The sequence below is a fragment of the Schistocerca cancellata genome, chromosome 4 (assembly GCF_023864275.1).
Source record: "Schistocerca cancellata isolate TAMUIC-IGC-003103 chromosome 4, iqSchCanc2.1, whole genome shotgun sequence".
Lineage (NCBI taxonomy): Eukaryota > Metazoa > Arthropoda > Insecta > Orthoptera > Acrididae > Schistocerca > Schistocerca cancellata.
The window spans coordinates 852476621-852499803 of record NC_064629.1 but is presented as its reverse complement, the minus strand read 5'-3'; the positions used below and the strand labels follow the sequence as shown (position 1 = coordinate 852499803).

At 40.8% G+C, this 23183-nt stretch overlaps 1 long non-coding RNA gene across 1 annotated transcript in view; it reads right to left on the bottom strand.

Annotated features, from left to right (window-relative positions):
* The window catches only part of LOC126184967 (uncharacterized), a 70370-nt gene extending 48593 nt beyond the window's left edge, over positions 1-21777 (bottom strand). Inside the window, exon 1 of the long non-coding RNA XR_007536916.1 lies at positions 21592-21777. This is a non-coding gene — a long non-coding RNA (uncharacterized LOC126184967). The remainder of the gene's footprint in view (positions 1-21591) is intronic.
* Between the last annotated feature and the right edge of the window lie 1406 nt (positions 21778-23183).

Below are 23183 nucleotides of genomic sequence, written 5' to 3'. Positions count from 1 at the left end.
TAAGTCCCATAGTGCTCAGAGCCATTCGAACCATTTTGATAATGCCTAAAATTTGGACTTCTCGGCACACTCTTGACACTGTGTATCTCGAAATATTGAATTCCCTAACGATTTCCGAAATGGAATGTCCCATGCATCTAGCTCCAACTATTATTCCGCGTTCAAAGTCTGCTAATTCCCATTGTGCGATGATAAACACGTCGGAAAACTTTTCACACAAATCACCTAAGTAGAAATGACTGCTCCGCCAACGCACTGTCCTTTTATACCTTGTGTATGCAATACTACCGCCACCTGTATATGTGCATATCGCTATCCCAAGTCTTTTGTCACCTCAGTGTATATGCTTTCCACTCATAGTGCAAGCCGTTGTCGAAGTCACACCATGCAGCCCATTACTGACAACATTCGCATCATACAAAAGGGATAGAAGTACATTCAAAATGAAATCGCCATAGACGCCCTCTTTTCTGAACAGTATAAACTATTAACAATAAAAGAGGTTGTTATCATAAGTACATGGGCACACCAGGTAATTGTCACAGTTACTAAGTTCTCAGGTTCCCTCACTTTTGCAATAGGTGTTCTGGGAATAACACAGACAAAAGTCTAACTCTCTGACATTTACACTTTCCAAGGTAATCGAAGGCATTTAAAAGATAACACACTCGTTTCAGCTTTACACTGAAAATCATTCAGTTCTGCAGTTAGTTTTTGACCTTATCGCCTACACCAGCACACCAGTGAGGATGACTATAAGCAGGCTATGCTGGCCCATAATAACGTTTATGTATTTACTCATCATCTATCCAATATCCTAAGATTTATGGCATCAATATAAAGCCTAACATCAGTGTCAAAAAGTTAAGCAAAATTTTCTCTATGGAAATATTACCATATGACTTATTTTGGTTAATGGATTGCAAATTTTCTTTCACCAGTTTTGAAAGGTTTGTAAACAAAGTAGTGTCTCTTACATCACTTTCATTCTCAAAAGAAGAGGGAGCCAGAGGGTTTGTTCAAATGCGCATAGCTCACATGACCAAACTTATTACAGAATTTCATCAGATACTGGTAAAACTCTGACTTTAATCTGGAGCACATACAGAAGCACATCGATGAATAAGAGCAGTGTGGCAGACATCCTGCACTATCATCAACTGTGGATGCTTCTGACTCTCCTGGTCCCATTAACACCACCATATCATGAGTTCCAACCTGGTACTACTGGGCTGGAACTTTTGATGGATCTCAGTGTTGGACAGCTAGGCTATTCTATTTATTGGCCATCAGATAAGACACTTTATCTCACCACCAGAAGTGGCTGCACTCTCTGTGGCCAGATCCAACATCTGCCATCACTACCACCATAATCAGTGCCATTATCCTCGTAAATGCTGCCACCTCCATCATTAATATCGCCGACCTTGCCACTACTCTTGTGCCCTCGATGTGCATCATCAACTTCATTATCTTTACCATTGTTGACAGCCATCCCATACCTTACTTGACTCTGCTGTCTTGAGTTACACTTGCAGCTCTCACTAGATATGCCCACTGCAACTAGAGTTAATAAATGTCCCGTCAAACTGTTTATGGGATGATGAGGGTGTTAGATTTCACTGGCCATCGGAGGTCTGATGAACCATCTCATCTCTGAATGCAACCCTGCTGATGGAAACCTGAAGCTAGAGTGAGTGAGCCAACGGGTTCCCTCCTACTATGTCAGACCAGCTAGGTGAACGTGTGCCTCCAGTATCGCTTCCTTCCTCCATTTCGCAGAAGAGAAATCCTGTAAAATTCAGGGTATGGGTGCCTATTTGAGGTGTTAGGGCGGCTATATTTCTGGAAACAGATAATATCTATAAGTAGGTGTCCTTGGAAAGTACATAGCTCCAGAGGGTGCAACGTTAGCTTGTTCATCTGTGCTCTATTCGTTGCTCTCTTGGTAAGAACTCTATACGACGAACTTCACTCTCCAGAGCCTTTGTGTTTGGACACTCTTCAGTATCATACTAGCTCTTCTGTTGGCTGCGCAGCTATGTAACGTTGATGTATTTAGGTATCATTGGTGCGATACCCGAAGTTTTTGTGTTATCAATCTAAAACTGCAACGTTACTGTCAAAAAGTTACGCAAAATTTTCCTTATAGAAGTATTACCACAAGAATTGTTTCAGATAATGAAGTTCAATTTGTTTTCACTGGTTTTGAACTTTTTGTAAACAAAATGAAGTCTCTTACATCACTTTCATTCTCAAAAGAAGAGGGAGCCAAAATGTTTGTTTCAAATGTTCGAAAGTCAAATAATCGAACTTGTTATGGAATTTCATCAGATACTGATATAACTCTGAGTATTCTGGAGCACATACAGATGCACATCGAAGAATAACCTCAGTCTGGCAGACATCCCACACTACCACTGGTCATTCAAGGTCTGATAAACCTGGTCACCTCTGAATGCAGCCATTCTGATGACAATCTCATGCTAGAGCGCGTGAGCCAACAGGTTCCTACCTATAGTGTCAGTCCGGCTAGATAAACAGGTGCCTCCAGCATTACTTCCTACTCCATCTCGCAGAAGGTTCAAATGGCTCTAAGCACTATGGGACTTAACATCTGAGGTCATCAGTCCCCTAGACTTAGAACTACTTAAACCTAACCAACCTAAGGACATCACACACATCCATGCCCGAGGCAGGATTGAAACCTGCGACTGTAGCAGCCGCGTGGTTCCGGACTGAAGTGCCTAGAACCGGTCGACCACAGCGGCTGGTCTCGCAGAAGGGAAGTACTGTAAACTTCAGGGTATGTGTGCCCATTTGAGGGGTCAGGATAGCCACATTTCGGGAGACTGATAAGATCTCTGAAGAGGATCCCTTGGAAACTACATAGCTCCAGAAGGTGTATCAGTATCTTGCTCATCTGAGCTAGAATAATTGCTTTGTTGGTTGGAACTCTGTAATTCTCCACAGCCTTTGTGTGTGTTGTTGGTTTTTCATCTATACAATCAATACATCACATCGGTCGTTGCTTGAATTCATTTATTGTGCTCTTTACCACTAATTTTAATTGAAAAGATATAAAGATATATGATAATACTAGAAGCATCATAATTTACTTTTCCAACTTAACAGTAGAACATGCAATAGAAGATAGCTTGACACTCATTTAAAAATAATAGTGTGAAGTTCCATACAGTAAACAATAACGTACAAGTGTCTAAAATTTAGATAAATTGACAAAACTTCGATAAATCTTCACATGCAAAGCTTGTAGACAGTGATCGAATGTTCAGTTGAGATGGAATGAACGTAGTATAAATAACCTGCTACACAAATTAAGATATGTATTTTTTGCCATAGTATATATTTCCGTATGTGTTGTTATCATACTCCAGAAACATCACAAGATGTACAGCTGAGGGTTATTGTTGTGGTCTGCTTACAGGATGGTGTTGCTTGGGTTTAAAAAGTCAGCAAATGATGAAACAATAGCTAACGCTGAAAGTAAAAGAAAAGAAGTCTGGGAAGTCGTAAAACAAGAATCAGGAAAACAGCAACAGAACCACAATAACTTGCAGGAAATGGACAGGGGTAGATCGATAAATGATACGCAGAAATTAACAAATTTTGTAAATGAATATTTTTGAGGTTGTCTATAGGAGAGAAATTAGAACAAAAATCCTCAAAGTCAAATGTTATTCTATTAAAACGTTATGTAGTAAGTACAATGCTGTCGTTACAGACCACAGAGTATGGCGCGAGGAAAATAGTACCGATGCAAAAATTAAAAAAATAAGAAGTCAGCAGATGTAGATGAAATGCCAATCTATGTGTGTACTTAAACAACAGAATGTCGGTATATAAGCCCCATTAAGTGATATTATATATGACTCTTTCAGCTGAGGTAACTTTTCAAATAATTTTAAATAACCAATAGCTGTATTTCAGCTAATGAAAACTGACAATCCTATTTCTCTGCTGTCATCATTCTCAAAAATAATACAGTCTGTTGTAAAACACAGACTAATAATAATAGTAGAAGTACAGAATAAGTCACAGAAGAGTTTACAAAAGTTGCATTTGATGCACTAGACGAGGATGGTCGTGTCACAGTTATATTTTTAGACCTGCCGCAAACCTTCGTTCCCACTGACCATAAAATTATACTAAAGATCTACAATAACTAGAAATAAGAGTGAGTTGTCAAACACTGGTTCCAATTATACCCAGAAATATGGTGCAAAGAGTTGAGTAGCACAGGCTTCCGGTAAACCAAAAGTTTTAGTGTAAAATTTATCAGGTTCCAAGTACATTAACACAGGTCATGGAATGTCACAGTTCTCGGCTGAATCCATGGTTACTATCAAGCATTACGTCAGGGACAGATACGGGATTGTTTTCTGGGGGGGGGGGGGGAGGAGGGGTCACAAGGGTTAGAAGAGTAAACACGTTCTTATAGGCTTTTTGAGCCTAATCGCAGCACCAAAAAATGATTGACGTGGAGTAATGAAATTTCGGGAATACATTTGTGTAGATAACAAATGTATGTGATTCACATTGCAAGACCAGTGGTTAATTTAGGTGAGAGATATACCATTGCAAATGTGTCATGCTGTGTACATCAGTAACCGGTGTAAGTGTGCCAGAACGTTGAATGTAAGCATGCACGCGTGCATGCATTGTGTTGTACAGGTGCTGGAGCTCCAGGCTGTTGCACTTGGTCGCTCAATACAGGGACGTTTAAAGCTGTTTCTGGATAATGATGGAGGTGTCGTCTGATGACGTCCCACATTTGATCGACTGGACATAGATCTGGCGATCGAGCAGACCAAGGCAACCTGACGGCACTCTGCTTACTGGATTCCCACAGCGGTATGTGGGCGAGTGTTATCGTGTTGGAAAACACCTCCTCGTGGCTGTTCACAAATGGCAGCACAACAGGTCGAATCACCAGACTGACGCACATACTTGCAGTCAGAGTGCGTAAAATAACCACGAGAGTCTTCCTGCTGTCACACGAAATCGCACCCCAGACGCTAACTCTAGGTGTAGAGGTAGTGTGTCCATCACGCAGACAGGTTGACTGCAGGCCCTCAACTGGCCTCCTTCTAACCAACACAAGGTCCTCGTTGGCACCGAGACAGAACCAGCCTTCATTAGAAAACACAACAAACTTCCAACGAGCTACCTTTTGACACCACTGAAGGCGCAAATTGTTTGCGGTCAGTGGAATGTAGTCAACAGGGCGTCTGGATCGGGTCTGACCTTGAAGTAACTGATTTGTAACAGTTCGTTGTGGCACAGTGGATCCAACTGCTGCTTAAATTGCTGCTGCAGATGCAGTACGATGCGCCAGAGCCATACGGCAAACACGATGGTCTTCCCTTTCGGTAGCGCCCACCGCTGCCAGCAATCATGTACAGTGGCTACGTTCGTGACAAGTCTTTATGCAGTATCACAGAAGGAACATCCTGCTCCTAGTAGTCCTATTACATGAACTCATGCAAACTCATTGGCGTATTGATAATAGCGTCTTTCACCCCTTAAAGGCGTTCTTGACTACCTGCAACTCACCACGTCCAATCTCAAAGATAACTAACGCTCACGACTGCTACAATGTGTATTTGAAGCAAAACTAATTTGCATTCTCATAGTAACGCTAGTAGAACCACTCTTATGTGACTGGCGCGGAAACTGGAACAGAAATCATCTTTCATTTATGTCGCACAGCTCCTTCTTGGTGTTGGTCTCTTGTGTCGTCAGTATATATATATATATATATATATATATATATATATATATATATATATATATATATATATATTGTAAGTAGACTGTTTAGATTTTTATATTGGTAATGCCACGTAGCGCTCTGTATGAAAATCACTGGCTGTGCTGTGTGCAGTCTGTGGCTAGTTTGCATTGTTGTCTGCCATTGTAGTGTTGGGCAGCGGCAGCTGGATGTGAACAGCGCGTAGCGTTGCGCAGTTAGAGGTGAGCCGCCAGCAGTGGTGGATGTGAGGAGAGAAATGGCGGAGTTTTGAAATTTGTAAAAATTTGTCATGAACTGCTATATATATTACGACTATTAAGGTAAATACATTGTTTGTTCTCTATTAATATCTTTTATTTGCTAACTACCCCTATCAGTAGTTAGTGCCTTCCGTAGTTTGAATCTTTTATTTAGCTGGCAGTAGTGGCGCTCGCTGTATTGCAGTAGTTCGAGTAATAAAGATTTTTGTGAGGTAAGTGGGTTCTGAAAGGTATAGTTTAATGTTACTCAGGGCCATTCTTTTGCAGGGATCTTTGAATAGTCAGATTGCGTTGCGCTAAAAATATTGTGTCACTTTAGTGAATGTTTGAGTACGTTCAGTTTTGCTCAGCTGTTTGAAAAGCAAATAGTGTAAGAGGTTTATCAGCACAGTCGTGTATAATTGTTCTAAGGGGACGTTTAAATAAATAAATATATATATATATATATATATATATATATATATATATATATATGATGGACCATTTTAATCCATAACGGGTACTAGCTCGGGATAGAGATGAGATACAGCAAAATGCTTTGATAAAAGTTGTGGGTAGCAAAGAGGGTGACGCATTGCAACCAATGGCTGTGACCCTGAACATGTTTTTCAATGTTATTTAGTGGTTAAAGTGAGTTTTTGAAATGGGAACACTATTATTTGATTCAAGATTTTTAAAGAGCGACAAATTTTACGTATAAAATGATACATTATTCAAGGTCATGTCTAGCTCAATGGCGGTCAAAAAAGCAAATATATTTTTAGTTCTAGCAGGGATTAACTTAGAATAGAGGAGGAATACAGCACAATACAATGCTGGGTACAAATTGGAAGGAGCATCCCGAGGAATGAGAGGCGAGGGAGCTAATTCAACGACTTGTAAATCAATGAGCTAACTGTTATTTATGTTTGTTCTGTTTTGCAAATTCCACAATAACGTTTATACGCTGTGATGTATTATTTTTTCCAATAAACACGTTAATTAAAACTTAAAGTTCAAATCACTGCTTGCTCTTTCCAAATCCGACGCCACAAATATAAGTTTCCACGAAACAAATCTCAACCTTTGAATGATTCGACAAATCATGGGTACTGGTAACGATATGTGGCCACTTATGCCCCTTCCAATCTGAATCTAACATTATATTTTGCTGCATGCCTCCTATATTCCGAGTTAATCTCTACTGGCACTGAAAATATATTTGATTATTTGTTCTCAACTGAACGTTGCCATCATCTTGAATAATGCATCATTTCATACGTAAAATTTGCAGCTCTTTTCAAATATTGAGTGAAATATTAGGGTCTCCATTTAAAAAAAAATAACTTTAGCCTTCAAATCACCTTGTAAATCATGTTCAAGGTCATGGACACTGGTAGCAGGGTGTGATCATCTTTGCCACCTACAACTTTTATCGAAAACATATTGCTGTGTTTCATCTCCATACCGATTTTTTCCCCATTATGGAAATTTGTGGTAAGTCCCTATGAGACCAAACTGCAGAGGTCGACGATCCCTAGGCTTACACACTACTTAACCTAACTGAAACAAACTTACGCTAAGGACAACACACACACCCATGCCCGAGAGAGGATTCGAGCCTCCGACGAGGGAGCCGCGCGAACCGTGGCAAGGCGCCTTAGGCCGCACGACTACACCGCGCGGCTACCTCAGTTTGGATTAAAATGGTCCACCGTGCATATGAGAAATTAATTTTATTACAGTCAGTATCATGTATGATACACATATTAAAAATTTAATTTTATTAGAGGCATAATTTTATCACAGTAATGTGATGCAATGAAAGTTTCCTCTTGTGTTTCCTGCAGTAGACATCCAACACTTCCTCTGCTTTCATTGTTGATGCAATACCTTTGAGGACATGCTTCAGTGTCAATCCATTTAAACGATCGTATGTCATCCTGCTGATTAGATACGTCTTCAGACGGCGCAAGGTCGAGAAACATATCTCCGTAGCTCTGGTTGTTACAGGAAATGTGTACAACTGACACAAGTCTCTAATATTTGGCAGCACCATTGTCTTTTTTTTAATACATCCCTACGGGAGACTTTTCCTTATTTTCGTCCATTTGTTGCCAAATTTATAGCTCTTCCTTTAAAGCTACAAAACAAGGGATATCGTCTTCGTACGATTCAACAAACACTTCTCTATCACAAAAGTTTTGCTACAGCAGTTTTTGTAGATGTTCGATACTTTGCATCTGAGTTGTGGGGAGCCTTAATGAGGTCTGTTCAAGGCATAGCTGTGCACTGCTACGCAAAGAGAGTGCTACCTGTAAGCATTTCCGAAAGCTCTCCACCAATTAGTAGTAGTGTCTATTTATTTATATATTCAATTAACTTCTACCCGCGGCTTCGTTAGCGTATCAGTAGTATTGACGTACCGGTACTGTTGTGATGAGGAAGTATCGGACAAGCACAGCTGGCGATGTGCGCCTTCCCCCTCCGCTTCCCCGTCGTACAAAGTCAAGTGTTATTAAGTCTTTGTATGTCTATGGTATCACACTTCCGACACGAATGCATCGATTTTAATGCAGATTTTTATATTTATTTGAAGGCTAGTCAGAACTGTCATGACATATGTTTGATGTAATTTTGTTCAGCCGCTAAAAGGTAATCTGCAACATAAAGTAAAAAGTTTGCCGGCAGCAACACGCTGCCTAATCAATATGTAGTACATAATTTGAGGTCATACTTCAGCATAGATCTTAAATATATCTACAAAAAATTCCGCGAGAACATCTTTGATTTTTCATCCACAGTCACCATTTTTATGTCTTTCGGATTCGCTGCGCCAGTTGCAATCAAAAGACAAAAATTATTGTGGGTGAACCGAAAATCCTAAGCATGTGCTTTCAGAGACTTTTGTGTAAATCTTTTTAAAGTCTTCAGTTTCGTACTCTGCAATTTGATGTAGCCCTTGCCTGCGCAACTGCTTTCGCATTTATGATATTGGTAACTTGTGGATTACTAACTGTGCCTTTCAACAAGAAGTGAAGTGCTGTATCATGACTGAAACACGCTGGTTCCTGATAGAAACGCCAAACAGGACACAAGTACTGTTTGCCAATACGAGAACTTTGACGAAATGTCAAAGCGCACAGAACAACAAATGTACTGACAAGAAGAAGCCTGATGCTGATGAAAAATCGAAACGTGTAGATTTAAATAAAGCTGTTTATGGTAGTAACTCGTGGTAGTACTACTCCTTACGAACTAGGAAACGAATCCAGAAAGATCAAATATTTACCATAAATATCGACTGTGTGAGCCTGATGGCAGCCTTAGAAATTTAGAAAATTTTCACAAAGATAACTTCACTTGCAATAGCGAGTAAAACCTACACAATAGCACATTTATCTGCTACGTAATCACGAAACGATAAACGACGTCATGTTTTGTTGTACTTTTATCTTAAATCATGACAACAAAACAAGAAGGCATTTCACAACAAGTCACACTTCCTTTTATTCCAGGCCGTCTCCATTTTTTAAACTCACAATTATATGCTGCCCGTAAGTAAAACTGTGATTATGCCGAGATTTTCTCTCTCTCTGACTGTCTAATATTAGCACAACATAAATCAAATTTGTGATTAAATTAAGGTGCTTTCAAAGAATTGTTCTTCGCTGTACATCCGAATAAATATTTTCGTTAGGTATTTTGTTTTCATAGGTTCTTGTGAAATTTTCAATACAAATAAAACAAGTGGCCGTTAGTTTCAGTTAATGACTTCCAATTGTTCGCAAACAGAGTAACACCAATTCAAAGTAACAAAACATTGCACAGTGGGTGACGTAATGCCGTCACACATGTCATAGAAGAGCACATAAAAAAATACACCTACTGAAGTGCTAGTCGGTGTCTCGGCGCCTAAATATGACTGACTTACCGCCTACCTCAAATTTCAAACAAACGATTACATTTTGACCTCCTTAGCTGGAAATTAACAGAGCACAAAATTTATGATAAAAACGTATCAGACGATAATGATTTTCAGGGCCGAATTCCATATTTCTATAGTGGGCGCTATTTATGGAATTGGGATTTATACTGTTTGCATGTAACAGTACTGGTAATTTGAGCAGAAACTTGTTTTGAAAACACGCTCGAAAAATGCGCATTTTAAAGTTAGTTATCTTAAAAACATGAGTTTTTCAGTGTTGTTTACTAAATTAACGGTGTAAAAATCTAAATAGAATTCTGGTGTTAGCACGAATCAGATGCATTTTGAAGTTGTGAATTAAATTGTGAATTACGAAGCAGTTTAAATGTCCTAGATTTCAACAAAACTTCAGTCCAGCAAGTTTGGAAAGGAATGAAATGCATTCTGGATTCTCCGTCTCCTAAGCTTCCTGGTGGGTTATATTTTTTGGAAAGGTATTTACTTTTTTCAAATGAGCATATTTGCAAATTACATATATCATTAATTTATGTTTCTTTGATACACTGTAGTACCTAAGACGGCTTTTTTGTTTCTCACAAACTAAGCGGTCGTTGTTAAACTAGACTGAGTACTATTCTTATTTAGATTTTTTCGTAATATATTGGTTTTGGATAATTGTGTATTCCAAACGTTGTTGTAATTATGAATTGTCAACAAACTTTGTACTCTTTACTAAATATAAGAACATTCGACGAATATTGTGACCTTGAATAACTATGGGTATTTTAAACAGTATTTCGAAGTTTGACATTCCAATTACAAACATATTCGCTGCAAACAGATTGCGAAAACTTCAAATGAAACTTTCAGTACCCAGTAAAATGTGATGCAAGGTTCGATACCTGACTGGATTACTTAATGAAGTAACCGATACCGTGCCTAAACCGTTACAGCGTCCTTCATTGTAATTTCTTAGGACCAATACTGTATTTATATGAATCAGTGACTTTCCAGACAATGTTAGACATGGGGAACATTATTTTTCCTGACAACAACATTGTGTTCATATATAAAGCCAGAACTTCTACTGGAGAAAGCAAAATGTAATCCTAAAGGATGTATATAACTGGTCGTAGTGCAATAAACTTACACTGAACCGTAACGAAAATAAAGAGCATGAATTTCTGTTTAAAGAGGGAAAATAATCCTGTAAAATTAAACATGGATGAGAATGTCATAAATTGTGGAGCAAATCCCAAATTTTTAGGGATTAATATTGAGTATATACCTGAAGCGGAATGAACACGCAAATACACTAGCAAAGAAAATGTCATTAGCTTGTTATGCCCTTAAGAGCCCTATGATCACTATGTTACAAAAGATGCCTAAAAATAACATAATCTTCCTATAAGCATTCCATCGTTAGCTACAAAATCATTTTTTGGGGCCCGATACACAAAAGATGGACACAGACTTCAAAACGTAGAAAGAGCCCTTAGAATCACCACTAACAACAGTAACACTGTAAAGACTTTTTTTTAAAACAGCTCGTGATTCTAATTGCGCAGTACATCTGCCTGTCTGTTATGCACATCAAAAAGAACATCAGCAATTATCTCACAAACAGCTGCATTCACTATCATGTAACAACAGTCAACATGACAGTTACCAAGATTAAACAAAAAACACAAAGCAGCATTTTCCATGAGGGGATAAAACTGTACAATAAATTTTTCATGGAATTTAAAGAGATAACTAAAATCCAAATACACTGCTAGAAAAAAATTAGTACATCTGGAAAGACGACGTCGATTTTGATCCGGTAATGATGTATGCCACCTAGGGATAGCAGATGTACTGATTACGCTTTCAATGTCGTCCACCGACAGATAGCGTAGTAGCATAGCTACCAGGGCGCCACCTGTGTCTACCTTTTAATAGGGAATGCTCGAGGCCAGAAGGCTATGTGTGGTGCAAGCGCGGGAAGCAAGCAGGCAACCACGCCATGAAGATGCACTCGTGCTTGCTACAGCCAAGTGAGTGAGATTGAAAGGTGTCAAATTGTGGCATTACGAGTCACAGGATGGTCCTTTAGGAGGATAGTCACACAAGTTGGACGTGTTGCGTCAGTTGTGCAGTGATGCTTTTATCAGTGGCCTCGTGAACATTCGCACACCTGTAGACGAGGTTCTGGTTATCCATGCAGCACAGACGCCCGCCAGGATCGTTATACACTCCTGGAAATTGAAATAAGAACACCGTGAATTCATTGTCCCAGGAAGGGGAAACTTTATTGACACATTCCTGGGGTCAGATACATCACATGATCACACTGACAGAACCACAGGCACATAGACACAGGCAACAGAGCATGCACAATGTCGGCACTAGTACAGTGTATATCCACCTTTCGCAGCAATGCAGGCTGCTATTCTCCCATGGAGACGATCGTAGAGATGCTGGATGTAGTCCTGTGGAACGGCTTGCCATGCCATTTCCACCTGGCGCCTCAGTTGGACCAGCGTTCGTGCTGGACGTGCAGACCGCGTGAGACGACGCTTCATCCAGTCCCAAACATGCTCAATGGGGGACAGATCCGGAGATCTTGCTGGCCAGGGTAGTTGACTTACACCTTCTAGAGCACGTTGGATGGCACGGGATATATGCGGACGTGCATTGTCCTGTTGGAACAGCAAGTTCCCTTGCCGGTCTAGGAATGGTAGAACGATGGGTTCGATGACGGTTTGGATGTACCGTGCACTATTCAGTGTCCCCTCGACGATGACCAGTGGTGTACGGCCAGTGTAGGAGATCGCCCCCCACACCATGATGCCGGATGTTGGCCCTGTGTGCCTCGGTCGTATGCAGTCCTGATTGTGGCGCTCACCTGCACGGCGCCAAACACGCATACGACCATCATTGGCACCAAGGCAGAAGCGACTCTCATCGCTGAAGACGACACGTCTCCATTCGTCCCTCCATTCACGCCTGTCGCGACACCACTGGAGGCGGGCTGCACGATGTTGGGGCGTGAGCGGAAGACGGCCTAACGGTGTGCGGGACCGTAGCCCAGCTTCATGGGGACGGTTGCGAATAGTCCTCGCCGATACCCCAGGAGCAACAGTGTCCCTAATTTGCTGGGAAGTGGCGGTGCGGTCCCCTACGGCACTGCGTAGGATCATACGGTCTTGGCGTGCATCCGTGCGTCGCTGTGGTCCGGTCCCAGGTCGACGGGCACGTGCACCTTCCGCCGACCACTGGCGACAACATCGATGTACTGTGGAGACCTCACGCCCCACGTGTTGAGCAATTCGGCGGTACGTCCACTCGGCCTCCCGCATGCCCACTATACGCCCTCGCTCAAAGTCCGTCAACTGCACATACGGTTCACGTCCACGCTGTCGCGGCATGCTACCAGTGTTAAAGACTGCGATGGAGCTCCGTATGCCACGGCAAACTGGCTGACACTGACGGCGGCGGTGCACAAATGCTGCGCAGCTAGCGCCATTCGACGGCCAACACCGCGGTTCCTGGTGTGTCCGCTGTGCCGTGCGTGTGATCATTGCTTGTAGAGCCCTCTCGCAGTGTCCGGAGCAAGCATGGTGGGTCTGACACACCGGTGTCAATGTATTCTTTTTTCCATTTCCAGGAGTGTATTTTAAGGGCAGCAGTGGCAAATCGCAGCACACATAAGAGGGCCTGTGAGCTCAGATGTGGCAACACGAACTGTTGCGAACCCGTTACTAGCAGTGGAACTACGGACACACACACCTCTAGCCTGTCTTTCATTCACGCCGCAACATCAACGTTCACTGCTCGACTGGCGCTGTCGAAGGATCACATGGAAGATGAAATGGCATGCCGTGGTCTTCAGCGATGAAAGGAGATTCTGCCTGCATGGGAGTGAAGTTGGTTTGCACACTCGATGTAGACCTGGTGACTGCTGTCTCGTAGAGTGCACACTAGCCCCAGCCCAGACCGTATGGCCTGGGGTGTAATAAGCTATAACTCTCGTTCACCTTTGATGTTTCTGGAGGGGACGCTAAACAGCTCTCGGTACGTGCAGAATGTTGTTAGACCCGTTATTTTTCCATTCTTGCAAAAGGGAAGTGATGTGTTGGTTCAAATGGTTCAAATGGCTCTGAGCACTATGGGACTTAACTTCTAAAGTCATCAGTCCCCTAGAATTTAGAACTACTTAAACCTAATTAACCTAAGGACATCACACACATCCATGCCCGAGGCAGAATTCGAACCTGCGACCGTAGCGGTCGTGCGGTTCCAGACTGTAGCGCCTAGAACCGCTCGGCCACCCGGCCGGCAGTGATGTGTTGTTCCAAGAGGATAACGCTCGCCCACACACTGCCCATGCAACTCAACATGCTGTGCAGAAACATACAGTAGAGAATGGTAAAAAGTTAACTATATTTACTAATAAACAATTGTCATTCTACAGTGAACTGTCATACTTTAATGAAATTTACTGTATAATCCTATACCCCCAATATGTGATGGATAATTCTATCCTCTTTCCATATTTGTGAGCTCAACTTGTAATTCATTGTGGAGAGATGTTGAGCAAGCATTTTCAGACAGATAAAGAGAGGTCAACATGAAGAATTCAATAGAATGGCAAAAGTATTTACAGGATCCTAAAGACAGTGGGAAGAGAGGGGGAAGGGGGGGGGGAAGAGAGGGAGAGAGGGAGAGAGACAGTGTGTGTGTGTGTGTGTGTGTGTGTGTGTGTGTGTGTGTGTGTGTGTGCAGTGCAGTGTAGTGTGGTGTGTGTTTGTGTGGGTGTAGTGTGAGCAGTGACCAGTGATCCAGTGATGTTATACAAATGAATAGCGTAAAAAAGTTGTTTTGATAAATAATATGGGTGTTTGGAAATATGTATAAAAAGTACCATACACAAGATATCAAAATTAACAACACCATATTTAATCCGGCTTTACATGAGGAATAATTATTCTATGGATGAATTGTTACTTTTAAAAAAAAGTACTAACAACACTCAAAGTTACCCATTAAACTTCCGTTGTTTTCTTTTCACCTGTTTCAATCAGCCATTGTACAATGCTACCTCTGAAACTTTCAAATGGTCCGGTTCTTTCGACTTATCCATTTTCTAATTTTCTGGAGTTTTTCTCTGTGTAAACTGCATTTCGTTACCAATAAATGATGGCCGTCAGATTCCACGTCTGCCCCTGGAAATGTTTTGCAGTTTAAATCTGATCTCGAAATATGTCTTACCAATATACACTCATGGAAAAAAATATCAAAGATGAGTTGAGCAACATAAATGAAAGTTGGTAGGGTTGTTTCTACATCTGAAAGATGGTGTCAATTCGAGTTTTGCTCCAGTCACATACGAGTGGTGTTACTAGCGTTACTAACAGAAGGCAGATCAGGTTTGCTTAATCGTGAGCATTAGTTACTTTTGAGATTGGACGTGGTGAATTGGAGTTAGTCAAGAATTCCCTAAGGGGTCAAAGATGCCACTGTCAGCACCTCACTGAGTTTGAAAGAGTTCATGTATTAGGGCTACTAGGAGCAGGATGTTCCTTCTTAGAAATTGCAGGAAGACTTGGTAGGAATGTATCCACATACGTGACTGCTAGCAGCGGTGGTCACGGGACGGTACGGTAGCAAGGAGACTGGGCTCCAGACGGTCACATAGCGCTACCGAAAGGGAAGACCATCGCGTTCGCCGCATGGCTCTGGCGCATCGTACTGCAGCTGCAGCAACAGTTTGAGTACCAATTGACACCACAGTGACAGAATGAACTACACTCCTGGAAATTGAAATAAGAACACCGTGAATTCATTGCCCCGGAAGGGGAAACTGTATTGACACATTCCTGGGGTCAGATACATCACATGATCACACTGACAGAACCACAGGCACATAGACACAGGCAACAGAGCATGCACAATGTCGGCACTAGTACAGTGTATATCCACCTTTTGCAGCAATGCAGGCTGCTATTCTCCCAGGGAGACGATCGTAGAGATGCTGGATGTAGTCCTGTGGAACGGCTTGCCATGTCATTTCCACCTGGCGCCTCAGTTGGACCAGCGTTCGTGCTGGACGTGCAGACCGCGTGAGATGACGCTTCATCCAGTCCCAAACATGCTCAATGGGGGACAGATCCGGAGATCTTGCTGGCCAGGGTAGTTGACTTACACCTTCTAGAGCACGTTGGGTGGCACGGGATACATGCGGACGTGCATTGTCCTGTTGGAACAGCAAGTTCCCTTGCCGGTCTAGGAATGGTAGAACGATGGGTTCGATGACGGCCAACACCGCGGTTCCTGGTGTGTCCGCTGTGCCGTGCGTGTGATCATTGCTTGTACAGCCCTCTCGCAGTGTCCGGAGCAAGTATGGAGGGTCTGACACACCAGTGTCAATGTGTTCTTTTTTCCATTTCCAGGAGTGTATTAGAAATTGGTTACTTTGAGTACAGTCCCGATCCGGACGTCCTGTAGCCTCCATGCCACTGACTGCTAACCATTTGTGAATCCAGTGGTGTCAAGCGAGAGCTCATTGGAGGGCAGCGTGCAGGTCTGCTGTGTTTTTTGATCAAAACTGGTTCTGCCTCGGTGCCAATGATGACCACGTGCTGGGTAGAAGGAGGCCAGTTGAGAGCCTACAACCAACCTCTCTGGGTGCTAAACACACTGGACCTACACCTGGAGTTATGATCTGGGGTGTGATTTAATATGACAGCAGCAGCACTCTCATGGTTATCCCACACACCCTGACTGGAAAATTGTACGCAAGCCTGGTGATTCGACGTGTGGTGGGGTTTTTCCAACAGGATAACACTCGCCCACATACTGCTGTTGTAACCCTTGGTCTGCTCGATCACCAGATCTGTCTCCAGTCGATCGCATATGGGACATCATTAGACGACACGTCCAGCATCATCCAAAAGCAGCATTAACCGTCCCTGTGTTGAGTGAACAACTGCAACAGCCCTGGAACACCATCTCACACACTGACATCCAGCACCTGTACAACACAATGCATGCACGTTTGTGTGCTTAAATTCAACATTCTGGCGGCTACACTGGTTATTAATGTACCAGCATTTCACATTTGCAATGGCTTATCTTGCGACCTGTGGTCTTGCAATGTTAGTTACTTAAGTATATTACCTAGACAAATATATTCCCGAAATTTCTTTACCGTACATTTAGTACATTTTAGTGTTGCCATTTTTTCCAGCAGTGTATAATATATCTGAAACCAGGTCTCTTCCACATATACAAACATCTTTCATGATCCTTAAATCAAGTATTAGCAGCGACTGAATTATGCTCTGTACAAAATTCTATGAGGCAGCTTCACCTTTAATTCCTTTCCCCCATTCATGTTCTCCAAATAGTTTTCCTTTTCTTCCATTTTCTACTATCTAATCCAAGTTTCCCATCACAATTAAATTTTCGTCTCTGTTAACTATCTCAATAATTTCTTTTATCTTATCACATCTTGTTTCAGTCTCTTCATCATCTGCTCAACTAGTAGTCTAGTGCTGTGGTCAGTGTTAGTTTCATGTTTATCTTGGCTATAATAATACTTCACTATGCTGCTCTTAGTACCTTACGCAAATACCAGTTTTTCTTATTCATTATTAGACCTTCTCCTGGATTATCCCTATTTGATTCTGCATTTGTAACTCTGTATTCACTCTACTAGAACTACTGTTCGTCCTGGTGCCACACTTGACTAATTCCCATTATATCTTAAGTTCAATGTATCCATTTCACATTTTAAATTTTCGAAGTATAAGCTTTCTAAGTATAAGCTTTGAATATTACATATGGAGATGTGAATATCTATTCTCATATGCTACATGATACCTTTTGTATTGATTCTACTGTTGTAATTTACTGAGCATCTGTGTAACATTATTGTGTTGATAAATAAACACCTCATAAATAATAATCTGGTGTGTCTGTTGAATGTAGGGTACTTCTAATGGATCCATACGCAATGAGGTGTTAGTTCTGTGTTGTGTGATAATGAGTGAAGGGAGAGAAAGGGTGAAACTCAGTGTCAACACACAGCCTAGCCTTCTTGAACGGTAGCCAGATGGACACTGAGCTTAACATCCCTGTCAGACAGATGGGAGGAAGGAAGTTTAGAGTATAATTTCCCATCGACATTGAGGTCATTAGAAATGGAGCACAAGTTTGGATTTTTTCAGGAATGGGGAAGGAAATCAGCAGTGTCATTTAAAATGAAGCATTCTGGCATTTGCCTTAGTGATAAAGGGAAATCATGGTAAACCTAAATCTTGATGGTCGGGCCCACATATAAGCCATCATCCTCTCAAATGTGGGTCCAGTGTGCAAATCACTGCATCAGCTTACTTGGTGCAACTGGTGGTTCACCATCTCTTAGAGTTAATCCAAGACATTCCAAGTTCCACCACCAGGATATGAACTGGCTATGTCCAAGAGAAACACAGGCATAATCATGCATTAGCTATCTCAGCTTAAGAGGTGGATAAAGTCAGTAAATGGACATCCTACAGGCCACTACCACTGCTTCAAGAATGGGATGTATCTATGGTCACATATTTGTGCATTACTCATTCATGATATTTGTTGCTAACATCAAGAATCTTGTCAAAAGAACCTGAGATATCAACATACAATATACAAGTCATAAATCTAATTATGATTTAAAAATCTGTATAACCAATTTGTTAAAATGCTAGAATCATTACATAGTTCATTAAGACAGGAAAAAGTTTTAGAAAATTAAGGGAAAGAAAACTGGCCAGTTTTAAGCAGGCTAGAAAATACTGTTGAAAATATTTGTGCTCAGTTTAAGCTACTACACAAGAAAGGTGTGCCGATGCATATGAAAAAATATACATACAGGTTGAAATAATAAATCAGTCATATCATGTGCCTTGAAAATAAGGAAGGCTCTTCAAATATTATGTGAAAGTTCTCTAATAAAGTAATGAATAATTAAAGATTATATTACAAGGAATAGAGGAGACTGCACAGCAGATTTATGAGAGAAACTAAATAGTTTTTAATGAAATGAAACTGTTACTTTGATTTATATAAGACAGTGTGGTTCCATATAAATTCAAACAGAAATGGCTCAAATTGGGAAGAATGTGGAAACAGAATATTGAAGAACGAAGGAATACTGTTGAGAGGTAAAAAGGAAGTCATAACTGTTTGAAATCATCATTGTCTTGAGGCAGTAAATAAAATCATTAATCATGATACTGGTAGTTTAAAAGTGTATTTCTCAAACTCTGTCCCCAGTGCAACAACTGCATATTCTTCTTGGCAACAAATGACTCAGAAATATAAAAAAATGTTGTAAAAAGAGTACACACAGAGGAAATATATGATATATATGCTAGAATAATTAAAAATCATCCTTGTCAGTAGCCGAGTGCATTGGCTATTCCTGTTATTCACTGCCTAAGGAGAGTGCGGTAACATCTATAAATAAATAAAGGTGGTAGCTGGAAATATATTGGGAATTATTCTGTTAAAATTATTTCTTCTATCATAGCTAAAATAACAACTGCAACAAAAATGGAACAATAGATTCTACACAAAAGAGTGGAAACCACAAGCACAGTAACAACAAATCTGAAGCCAGTATGGCAGAGAAATTAGGAGGATACAGGAAAATTAGTAGTTAATGTTTGGCTATATCTAAGGTATCTCATATGATATGCCATATACATCTATTCCACAAACTTTGTTGCTAAGGAATAATCGATAAAGTTGCTGATGCTGTAAAACAATGTGTTAAAGCCAGAGATCAGTGCATGTAGGAAAGCATAATGTCAGTAGTAAACATGCCAATGTTTACTCTGATTTCTAAACTAGTAAAGCATGGTGTACCATAAGGATCATTTCTGTGGCTACTTGTACTCACACTGTATGTAAATAATGTGCCTTCAATAGTTCGTGACCAATGTAATCATGTGTGCTGATAACTCTAAATGAGACAGACATTTGTAAGTAGTTGGTGGCTGTTGTTGATAAGTACTTTAGACACACACACACACACACACACACACACACACACACACACACACATGCACACACACACACACACAAGTTCCACAGCCCCTAATTTGATAAGCCTTCTATGATGATATTATACCAGGACATTTCATTAACTAGGCCGACATGTTGTACAGCAATACAAAAATATGTTTGTTCAACAAGTTATCAAGTGACAACTTTGCCTGTCAGTTTGTACATTTATCAGAAAAACTGACACAAAATTCAAATATGTGGACTCTTAGAAAGTGGAAATATACTAGGATGAAGAAGATGGATCAAAAGGAGAAATCAACATGAATTCGAAAATTAATTGAACTGCTTTGTTGGACAGAAACAAACCTAAGTAAAATAAACATGTACAATGTAATATGAATCTTGGTTCCAGTGCAGTCCTGCATAAGCATTATGAGACAGGCATTAGAAATTTCCAGGAAGCGAAATATATTTGTGAATTCATAAACCGTATTAAGCTACTCTACACATTATGTGTAGCTGTTTTGCCTGACAGCATTAATATTTTTCGTTCTTTGAATAGTTCCCAATATGGGAGGAACTAACATCCTGCTAATGGTGAAAATTCAGATCATGAACATACAGTTTGAGAAAAAAAGTTGCGTTTTAGTACTATGTATTATGGCTAACCTGTTTAATAGGGATTTCCATATATGTGAAATTAGCTTTTGTGTTTCTGTTTTATGGTTTATCTTTGTAATTCACTTACTTAATGATGTTAATACATTACTGTGTTGTATCTAGGTGAATAATGAAACGAAATGAAATTGAACTGTATAAGTAGCTCATATCGACATGACCAGCAGCAACTTGTGAGACTAGATGTGACAGCTTTTGCATAGACAACATTTTATTTATACAGGAAATGTACACTACAGTGTGACGATTACTGTTTGCCACTAATCTTGTAAAGATATAAAGCAACTAGAAACACACCAGATTATCGCCATTCCCTTATTACCTTTCAGTATCGATGATGTTTATACTTGCTGCTACATGTCTGTGTGCATGAATCTGTCTTTTTAGTACACTGTAAAATATACTTGGTGCACTAACATAAAGTTCTGTGCATATTCTCAGGAAGATACTCAAGAAATTACCAACAGAGTGAAATCTGACCACTGATTAAATAACTACCGGTAGTATCTGTGGTAGCATTCACTTTCCTGACTGACGAAAAGTTCAACAACGATTGATTTACTGTATCTAGCTGCTGAAAGTTTATGTTAAACAGAGTAAATATCGGGGACAACTTACAAGCACATGAAGAATTCTGGCAGCTTACATCGGTAGGAAATCTCACGAAAAGAAATAGTGCGGTAAGTTTATTTCAGTATTTTTAGAGGTATTGCAGTATTTTAAATATGAAATACATTTTGTGTTTCGCATGATTAAAATAGCAGTACCATGAAGAACTTCGACTACAGTTGATGCAGCCCTTTGTTATGTTCAATATACTGGTACTTAACTGTAACAGATTCGTTGACATTTCCTAAACAGATTTCAGAATATAGGTACGTTTGTATTCCAAATGAAATACTGACGTATATAAGGAAATTGTAATAAAAATCACTTACACAAGTCCAGGAAGGGAACCAGCGATCCACATGTAGCAGCAAGAAGATGTCGCACTTGTTGTGCACCTTGGGCTTCGTTCGGACTGTGGTCCCGAAAGATCATTGAAATTCTTTTCAGCACTGAGACTCAAATACGAAGCACAAAGCGATGCGAAATAGAATATGTATGATGCGCCGCCTTGGCATACTAATGCTGCAGTGAACGTCGCCATAAGACGTTGCGGGTAGCGGAATGTGGCTAACGCCTATTCATAATACCTTTTAAGGCAGCGCCTTCAAATACCACCTTTTAGACATAAATCACGTGAAATGTATTTCTGAAATAAGAGAAGCACATATTCGAACTAGTCTTTGAGTGTTGACCTGTACAGCCTACTGTACGCAATAGGCCTAATTACAACTCCTTGAACGCAATATAACAAATTACAAGAATTAACAATGAAACAGTTCATTTTAGTATTACTATGTCTTCAATGAATTAATTTCTTCGTTGCTTTCACTAATCTCAAGAAGCCTTTGTTATTTGTATGTTTGTGTTCCTTCTCCGAAAGGGAGTCTAAAATTACGCTGACTTTTTAGTGTAGCCTCTTAGCTACCTCCCTTTCTATCGTACACATGGGCGTCTACAATGGGATACGCTTGCCTCCCTGCCCCTCCGGGAACCTGGGCCAACCATCAGTTCTCTGCGATAGAGTAAGTTTTTTGTGTCACCTTTTATATTTAAGCCGGCCGCTGTGACCGAGCGGTCCTAGGCGCTTCAGTCAGGAACCGCGCTGCTGCTACGGCCGCAGGTTCGAATCCTGCCTCGGGTGTGGATGTGTGTGATGTCTTCAGATTAGTTAGGTTTAAGTAGTTCTAAGTCTAGGGGACTGATGACCTCAGATGTTAAGTCCCGTAGTGCTTAGAGATATTTGAACTTTTGAATTTACTTCTCGTGACTTGAAACGTCTCAAAACTGACCAAATTATTTAGAAAAAAAAATGGCAATTTTAGATTCCCCCCCTCCCCCTCTGGATAAATTTCTACGGACACCCACGCTCATACACCCCACCAGAAGGCAGCCTGCTGTTCACATCGCAATGTACATACTTGACTGGACACAGCTATGTGTGCTGACATGTTTTCTTGGGTTCGTAGACTATTGAGGAGGAGGAGGAGATTAGTATTTAACGCCCCGTCGACAACGAGGTCATTAGAGACGGAGCGTTAGCTCGGGTGAGGGAAGGATGGGGAAGGAAATCGGCCGTGACCTTTCAAAGGAACCATCCCGGCATTTGCCTGAAGCGATTTAGGGAAATCACGGAAAACCTAAATCAGGATGGCCGGAGACGGGATTGAACCATCGTCCTCCCGAATGCGACTATTGAGGAACGTAAGGGAGCCATAAAAGAGCAAAAACCCTGGGTCACTAATCGTTGTTTTAAAATCATAAATATTATCAACTCATAGTATCGAACTGTAGAATGGCGATAGGGTTCATCACTCCGTTTGTTTCAATCACATAAAGCTGATATGCATTTTAAAATGAAAGAAGACAGGGAGGGTAATGTAACCCACAAAACTATAACGCTAAAGAGCGATGGCACTTGATG